Consider the following 9,406-nt stretch of genomic DNA (forward strand, 5'->3'; position numbering starts at 1 on the left):
ATATTCCTACCTATCACTACCTACACTCTGAGAGCATAACGGGTGTACCCTCTGCCCGATCAAGGAGGATAGCCTGAGACATCCCTCCATACATGGAGAGTTGAGTCAGTGAGTCAGTCTAGAGTGAAGCTGGCAATCCTTCTCTGTGAGATGGAAGATCAGCGTCAGCAGAGATGCATACCGAACACAGGACAATCACAGCCGTAGTGCTCCTCTGACCCTTGTAGAGCAGTGCACCATTTATATAATCAAAACCACACTACTTTAGAGGCACATGATAGGTCTAGGTTTCAGAAGCTGTCTCCAAACGCAATGCAATGCAAGCATCTTGTTCTATGTTCCTAGCCTCGAACAGAGTGTACAGATTACATGGCCAGAAAGGCTTACTAAAAACAAGCAGCATGTGTAGTGTATTCTCAGAATAATATCGTGCAAGATTAACTTCTGTAAAATGTAATTGCTAAAAGAGATGTCAACCTAAAACGTGTGAAATATAAAATGTAAAACTAAGCTAAGATGGAGAACTAAAGTAGGCCCAAGAAGGCCTCAGTACATGGCATGCCAAACAGTAGTTGTGGAGTGGAGTAGAGTGGTGTTGAGTGGAGGAGCATAGAATGGACTAGAGTGTTGTATAATGGAGTGGTGTGCTGTAGAGTGGAGTGGCATGTCATAGCGTGGTGTGTCGAGTGTCTTACAGTGGATAAGAATACAGTGAAGTAATGTAGAGTGGAGTGGCATGTTGAAGAGTGGTGTGTCATAAACTCAAGTGGCGTATCGTAGAGTGGAGTGGCATGGAATCTCATGGAGTGGAGTAAAGTGCATTACAGTGGAGTGGTGTGTCGTACAGAGGAGTGACATGTCACACAGTGGAGTCACATGTCGTAGGGTGGAGTATTGTTGAGTAGAGTGGTGCAGAGTGCAGTGTTATAGACCGGCGTGGCATAGAATGTAGTAGAGTGTCATAGAGTGTAGTGTCATCAAGTGGAGTGTCGTAAAGTAAAATGGACAAGAGTGTTTTAGAGTAGAGTACCGGAAAGTGAAATCTCTTAGAGTGGAGTGAGTGGAGTGTCCTAGAGCATCATGGAGTACAGTGGAGTTGTGTGGAGTGGATTAGAGTGTTGTAGAGCATGGTAGGTTAGAGTGCCATACAGTGTTGTAGAGTGGAGTGGCATGGAGTGGAATAGTGGAGTAGAGTGGGGTAGTGTGTTAGTGGAGAAAAGTTGCATAGAGTGACAGAGGGAGTTGCAAGCAGTGCCATATGGCAGAGAAGAGTGTTGTAGAATGGTATAGATGGAGCACAATGTGTTAGAGTGGCATAAAGTGGACTTCAGTGTAGTACAGTGGCATAGACTGGAGCAGACTGACAAAGAGTGGAGGGGTGTAGAATATCATAAAGTGGAGTAGAATGTTGTAAGATGCAGTAGAGTGGAATAGCTTAGAGTGTCGAGTTGTAAAGTGCTATGCCGTGGAGCATTGTGGTGTAGAGTGTCAGACTGGTATAGAGTGGATTGGGAGAGACTTGAGTTGAATAGAGTGGAGTGGCATTTCATAGAGTAGAATGGAGTGGCATTAAGTGGAGTGGAGTGTCATACGTTGGTGTGTCACAGAGCGTCTTAGAATGTAGGAGCAAAGAATGAAGTGGTATATAGTGTAGTGGCATGTCATAAACTGGAGTGGCATAGCTTAGAGTGGAGTGTGGTGGAGTGGAGTGGTGTGCAGTAATGTTGAATGGCATGTCAGAGTAGATTGGACTGTCGTAGAGTGGCATAGAGTGGAGTCCCATAAAGTGGTGTGTCATACAGGGTCATAGTGGAGGAGCGTAGAGTGGAGTGGCATGGCACAGAGTGGAGTGGTCTTTCATACAGTGGAATGTTTTGTAATAGAGTGGAGTGTCGTAGAGTGGGCTTGAGTTTCGTACAGTGAAGTGATGTGTCATAGAGTGGAGTGGCGTGTCATAGACTAGAGTGAAGTGGCATGTTGTACAGTGTCAGAAAGTGGAATAGAGTTGCGTAGAGTGCAGGGCTATAAAGTGGAGTACAGTTTTGTACAGTGGACTCATGTATAATGGAGTGGCATGTTGTAGAGTGCAGTGGTGTGTTAGGGTACAAGGAAGTGTTGGCAGCCATGTTGGGACACTGCATAACAAAGCCCCACTGTATTTCAGTCTCCATTAATATGATCCACCTGGAATCTAATTTTCTGAGAGTCAGTTCTCAATTTCTCCCTCTCTGTACTTGCATGATATGGTGGATTCCAAAATAGCAAATTCCTGCTCTGCCACAATCATGTTCTTCCCAGATATGTTTGGCTATAGCAAAAGTCAAGTCTCTGTTTTAATGGCCTGGATATGCTGTAGAATTTGAAGTTTCAATTTATTAACAGTACTACACACACACACACACACACACACCTACACACACACCTACACACACACCTACACCTGAATTCCTGTAGACTTTTTTAAGAAGCCCTACCACAAAAACTGTAGAATGGAGTTACAGCAAATTTGGCAGGAAGCGAGATCTTGGTTAAATAAGCTTGCTTTTTGTGATTTGGTGTAAATCCATTCAGTAGTTTTTGAGAAGTTAAGGTGAAAAAATATTTGTGTATCTGGCTGCTGGGTTTGAGGGACTCTCGCGAGAGTCCCTCAGACCCAGTGTTAAAAAAAATAGAGTGTTTTGATTGGCTCTGGGAACATTTTCTCCTTGAAGCAATTCACTTCTGCTGGAGTCAGACTCCTGCTACAGTTAACGCTCTGATTGTCTGCCAACAACATGAAGACAAATATTGCTGGCAAGACTCGGAGACGTAGTCCCCTGTCCTCAACTTCAAAAGAGAAAATAATATAAGGGGGCAGGGATATCCTGCCCTCCTAGGCCCTGTGTGGGGGACATAGAGGGACTCCCTGAATCTAATGTATTTTTTTTTTGATTGGCTGTTTTTACCACGGTCTCATGGGATTGCAGCAACGAAAAATATGACGGACCACCATTTAAAAAAAAAAACATTTTGGGTGTAGGGCCCCCTATTCTGAGCTCTTTTTGGGCCCTGGGGACCTGATCCCTGGGGCTGGGTATCTTAAGTAAGGGGAAGGGGATGCTCCGGGGACCTCATCCCAGGGGTCCAATACAGTAATTAAGGGAAGGTAGCAAACAGTCCCTCTATGCAAACCTTTTTAGGGCCTGGGGACCCCATCCCCTGGGACTGAAATCATTAAAAAGGTGAAGGGGTATGCAGCCCCCCTCCTCAAGCTGATGGTGGCCCTAGAGACTCCATACCCAAGTGCCAATACAATAATTAGGGGAGGGAACATGCAGCCCTAGTTACTAAACTTTGTTAGGCCCCGGGGTCCCCATCCCACAGGGCCAGCTCAAATACTTTATCCCTGGGAGCCCACCCTCCAGAGACAGACTATTTTCCCTTCCTGCATGAATATGGGCATGGAAACATGTTTGATCCCACCTGGTGGGAGCATTTTTTAATCTTCCGCTGGGTGGGAGCAAATGTGCCTTGCCTGTCTTGCAGCGCTGGCAGGGAAGGCATGTCTGTTCCCACCCAGCAGGAGATTTAACCATGATCCCGCCTGGTGGGAGCAGACTCTGCTTTCCTGCCAGCAATCTTGCAGGCTGGGAAACAGCTATTGTTACCGCCTACAGGAAACAGCTGCTCACTGAGGGCAAGAGCAATGTTGGGCCCGCACTGTTCGGGAGGGGGGCTGGGACTGTATGGGCCACTATGCAAAGCATAAAACAAACACACCAATGATGTGATCAGTGATATATATATATATGTATGTATATGTGTGTGTGTGTGTGTGTATATATATATATATATATATATATATATATATATATATATATTCACTAAGAAACCAAAGGTTACAGGGACCTTATAGTTCGGTTCAGATTTTACACACACAAAACCTTAGAATTTCAGGAGATATAGTTACAGTTATCTCAAGTAACTATAACTTGTGTCCTAAGGATAGGGTCACTGGAATTATGTGATTGTGCGGCTGCAGCGATTTTCTCATAGCTATAGACTTGCCACATTTGCCACATAATCAGTCACCTGCCACATAGCCTGCAACATTTAACAAAAAAAAGTGTCTTTGGCTCAAACGGTTCAAAAGTTACTAAAAATGCGACAAAAATTGGTGCTGCACAGTGGAAGACCCTTTGCAAAGCTGGAGTGGTCACCTTTCTGGTGCTTACTGCTATATATTTTTTTAACCAATTTTTATTAGTTGTTTAGTGTGTAGACATAAAGCATTAATACATTTGGATCTGCACATTATGTAGTCTGTATATTTAGACGTTCAGATTACATGTGTGAGCTCATGATAGATACATAAGGCAGGACCCCTTGGTTTGTTTAAGTCTATAAACATTAACATGAAAAGGAAGTCAAAATGAATACAGTAAATCACAGCATGAGCAGTGATACAGCATGCAACATTGCGCTTACTTTCTCCTACTCTATAGTCATTCCGCCTTCCTATAGATCCTTGCAGATGGAAACCATGGGCTACATCAAGGAGGTACACTGAATTAGTGATACAGACCTTCTGACAGTCGAGGTACATTGAGAGGGACAAGGAGAGACCAATCGGATGGAGTGTGGTGATAGTAGTGAGAGCATGGTGGGAGAGGAGGCGGTGGGGGACTAAATCAGGAACTCCTCTTTATGTAGTTATAAGCCTTGTATGAACATCTTCCAGCCAGCTGCAATAGGTATTCTGTGCAGATCTCGTGCCTCCTCCCTTTTAAGTGCTACAGTTTCAGATTTTTTCCCATTTTATTAATGCTGTGCACCACTAATGTATGCTTGGGAAGGTCTGAGGTTTCCAGTGCATGACAATAGTCCTAAAGCCAATTAACAGGGCAAGGTCTATAAACAGATTTCTCAATTTTGCTCCTTTCGGACGTTTGAAAAGACCAAGAAGAGCGCTTTCCATGGTATAGATATCCACCCAGTCTGTTAGTTCCTTAATGGCACCAGTAGTATCCGTCCAGAGTCACACCACCTCTGGGAAGGACCAAAACATATCAGTGGTGCGTCCTCGGCATCTAGGACATTCCGGGGAGGAACCACATATTTGGTGCAGGGACCCGGGTGTAAGATAGGCCCTATGCAATATGCTATGCTGAATGTATTGAAACTTTGAGAGGGTATATTAGTATCCCTTCCCTTTCCTTTTCTGAGACTTCCCTACCTATGTCCTGCTTCTAGTTCCTGTGAATTGATAGCAAGTGGTCTTAGACGTGTGTGTTAATGCTCGGGTGAACCAGGTGATTAGGCCGCACCCACTGCCTATAATATGAACTGTATGGATCATGGGGAGATTTTTAGTGTTAGAAATGGGGTCTTTGGTTGACAGTCAGGTTAACCCCTGTCCAAGCAAGGGCCCTTACTCTAGTAAGGGTAAGACACACACATTCCAAACTATCCTGTGCCCACCCTCTGGTAGCTTGGCACTGAGCAGTCAGGCTTAACTTAGAAGGCCATGTGTAAAGTATTTGTGCAATAAATCATGCAATAACACAGTAGAACACCACAAAAATTCACCACACAGTGTTTAAAAAAATATATAATATTTATCTGGTAAAATGCAGGTCAAAATGATTAAGATGCAATAAGTATATGTTGAGATATCACTGTAAAAAATGATATAAAGTGTATTTAGACTCTTAAAAGCAACACGTCTTTTGCAAGCACAAAGTACCTGGTTTGCGTACAAAATCTCCGCAAGGAACCGCAGAGGAGGAGATGCATGGAAAACAGGGAGGTGTGCGTTGATTTCTCAGGCCGCACAGAGCAATGCGTTGTTTATTTTTCACGCAGGGAAGACTTTGCGTCAATTTCCGGTGCTCGGTCTTGGATCCTCTTCGGGTTGCGGGGTTTTCGGATGCCCTGGGGCCGATGCGTTGAAATCCGACGCTGACAGGATGAAGTCACAGGGGCTGTGTCAATCCGGTGAGCGTTGCGTGGAATTTTCTACCGCATGGCAGGCACTGCGTTGATTCCTCTCAGGGAGTAGGGCTGCGTCGTTCCGGCTTGGCTGTGCATCGATCCAGTGGCCCATGCGTCAAATTTCCAGTCGCTATGATGCGTCAAATTTCCAGTCGCTATGCTGCGTCAATCTTCTCCTTGGGAAGTCGGGCTGCATTGTTCCGGTTTGGCGTGTGGTGATTTTTGTCACCGATATGCAGGCTGTGCGTCATTTCTGGCAGGCGGTGCGTCGATTTTCACCGCACCAGGAGTTCTTCTTGCAGGAATGAAGACTTTATGGTCCTGAGACTTCAGGAACAGGAGGCAAGCTCGATCCAAGCCCATGGAGAGCACTTCTTCAGCACAGCCAGAGAGCAGCAAGGCAGCAGTCCTTCTCAGAAAGCAGTCAGGTGAGTCCTTTGGGCAGCCAGGTCGTTCTTCTTGGCAGGTTTCAGGTTCTAGTTCAGGTTCTTCTCCAGGAAGTGTCTGTGACAAGAGTGTCTTGTCAAGAAGTGTCTAAATTGGTAGGGTCAGAGACCCTGCTTAAATACCAAAATGTGCCTTTGAAGTGGAGGAGACTTCAAAGAGTGGCTTAGAAGTGTACAAGGTTCCCTTTCAGTTCCATCCTGTCTGCCAGGGTCCCAGTAGGGGGTGTGGCAGTCCTTTGTGTGAGGGCAGGCTACTGTCCTTTGACATGTGTGAGGCCCTCTACCCTCCCAGCCCAGGAAGACCCATTCATTTTGCAGATGTGTGCAAGTGTGACCGAGCATCCTGTGTTTGGGGTTTGTCTGAGTGAATGCACAAGGTAGCTGTCAACTAAACCTAGCCAGATGTGGATTGGAAGACACAGAAGGATTTAAGTGTAGATAAATGTTCACTTTCTTAAAGTAGCATTTCTAAAATAGTAATATAAAATCCAACTTCACCATTAAGCAGGATTTTGTATCACCATTCTGGCCATACTAAATATGACCTGGCTACTCCTTTCAGATCAGGATCTACCACTCAAACAGTATATGAGGGTAGCCCTAATGCTATCCTATGAAAGGAGCAGGCCTCACAGCAGTGTAAAATGAATTTAGGACACACATGTTCATGTCCTGCCTTTTACTTACATAGCACCCTACCTTATGGGTTACCTAGGGCCTACCTTAGGGATGACTTAAATGTAGAAAAAGGGGAGTTTAAGGCTTGGTACTTGGTACTTTTAAATGCCAAGTTGAAGTGGCAGTAAAACCACACACACAGGCACTGCAGAGGCTACTTATGTGGGTGGCACAACCAGTGCTGCAGCCCAGTAGTAGCATTTAATTTACAGGTTTAGCACTGATTAGCAGTGGTAAAGTGTGCAGAGTCCTAAAGCCAGCAAAAATTAGGTCAGAAAAAGAGGAAGAGGAAGGCAAAATGTTTGGGGGTGAACCTGCAGAAGGGCCATTTCCAACATTCAGGTTCTGTGTCCATGATGTGCCATAGTTCAGAAAGGGCTGCCAGTAACCTGCCTTGCGCTAGGAAGTGCCCAGCTGGTACACCCGTCTGCTCTTAGTTGATCAAAGGATAAGAGCGCTTTGTCATGAAACAAAGTTCCCAGAGTGGTTATTCCCGCTGCTTCCCAATGTTGGATAGCCGCCTGCCCCAACATTGCACAGAACCGGCTAATCGTGGAAAGCCTAATTTCAGGGGAGTACTGAGGGACTGGGGACATCAGTCAGAGTGCATTTTTATAACTATCATGGGCTACTTTGAGCAGAGTGCTCAAGTGACTAGGTGGGTCAGCGTGTAGGGGAAATGTTACACTTCTTCCAGCTAGCAACTCGCAAGCCATTAGGCAGGCCATTGAAGCTGGGTGGCCAAATGATAGTGTTCAAAATTAGGGGCCCCTTGACCCTCCCCTTCCAACCGGTAGTTGCAGCTTGCATAATGCAACGCAGCATCTGCCCTTGTTCCAAATGAATCGTCCCAACGCCACGTGGGGCCAGTGAAATACTGATCTGGGGATGTGTACAGGTAGATTATGGAAATAAAATAAGAGGTGAGTACCGTTACCATCAATAAGGTTCTGAGTGCTATGTTAGGTATGTATTCCTAAATATCGAATAGTATGAGCTTCCCAATGCAGAACATGATTGTCTACTGGGTAGTGTTGCAGTGGACAGTTAGGATGGAGGGCAAACAGATACGATTTTCTCCAATTGACCCCCAGCCCTGAAGCTGCTCAGAATTCTGATAGGATAGCTGTTATGTTGCCTATGCCCTGTATAATGTTGCATATGTATAAATTAGTACATCATCTGTGAATTGGGGTGCCGTGTGCACTACACTAATTAATGGTATTCCCCACTCTCTGGTGTATTGTCGAAGTTTCTGCGCTAGGGGTTTCATAGTCTGGGCAGAGAGAGGCGGGTTAGGGGACAAATCTGACGTATCCCCCTCAGCACTGACAAAGGGGGAGAGATGCTTTACCCAATCTTCACCCAGGCTGTGGGGTCTACTTAGAGAATACGTACAAGACTTTGGGGGTCATTACAACATTGGCGGTAAAAGCCGCTTACTGCCGTGCAGAAGACCGCCAATACACCGCCGCGCCGCGGAAATCCGCCACAGCTATTATGACCCACATCTCGGAATCCACCAAAATTCAGACAGCCACACAAGTCCGCCACACCAAAGGTCAGTGATAAACTGGCGAAAACAAAACCTCCACTGTCACGCCAACAGAAACACGCCCATGCTATCACGACCCACGAATCCACGCGGCGGTCTTTCAACCGCGGTATTCCATTGGCGGTACACACCGCCGCGCTCAAAATACACACACATCTCCAAAACACCGCCACATTGGACAATTCGAATTACACACACCTGAGACACATACAAACACCACTCCCACACACCCAACACAATATAAAACACACACCCACATCACCCACAAATCCCTACGACCAAAACTGATTGACGAAGGCCAGAGAGAGAGCACAGAATAGACAACCCCACCACACAGAGGCACACAACACCATCACCCACACAACATCCACGCACAAAACACCACACACCACTACACATCACCACACTCATCACCACATACGCCACCCCACACGGCAAAGACACCCCAGGTTCTCCGAGGAGGAGCTCAGGGTCATGGTGGAGGAAATCGTACGGGTAGAGCCACAGCAATTTGGATTACAGGTGCAGCACACCTCCATAGGTGGTCTCCAGGCACAACATCACGGTACAGCGGACTGGCGGCGGACCCCCACCTCCTCCCCTACAACTAACAACATGGGAGGAGCAGGTCTTGACCATTATGCATCCTGAAGGCCTCGGAGGAGTCGGTGGAGGAATGGACACTGGTAGGTCAAATCTCAACTATCATATCCCTCACCCTACCTACATGCTATCACAGACCCCCACCCTCACC

The sequence above is a fragment of the Pleurodeles waltl genome, chromosome 9 (genome assembly GCF_031143425.1).
Source record: "Pleurodeles waltl isolate 20211129_DDA chromosome 9, aPleWal1.hap1.20221129, whole genome shotgun sequence".
Lineage (NCBI taxonomy): Eukaryota > Metazoa > Chordata > Amphibia > Caudata > Salamandridae > Pleurodeles > Pleurodeles waltl.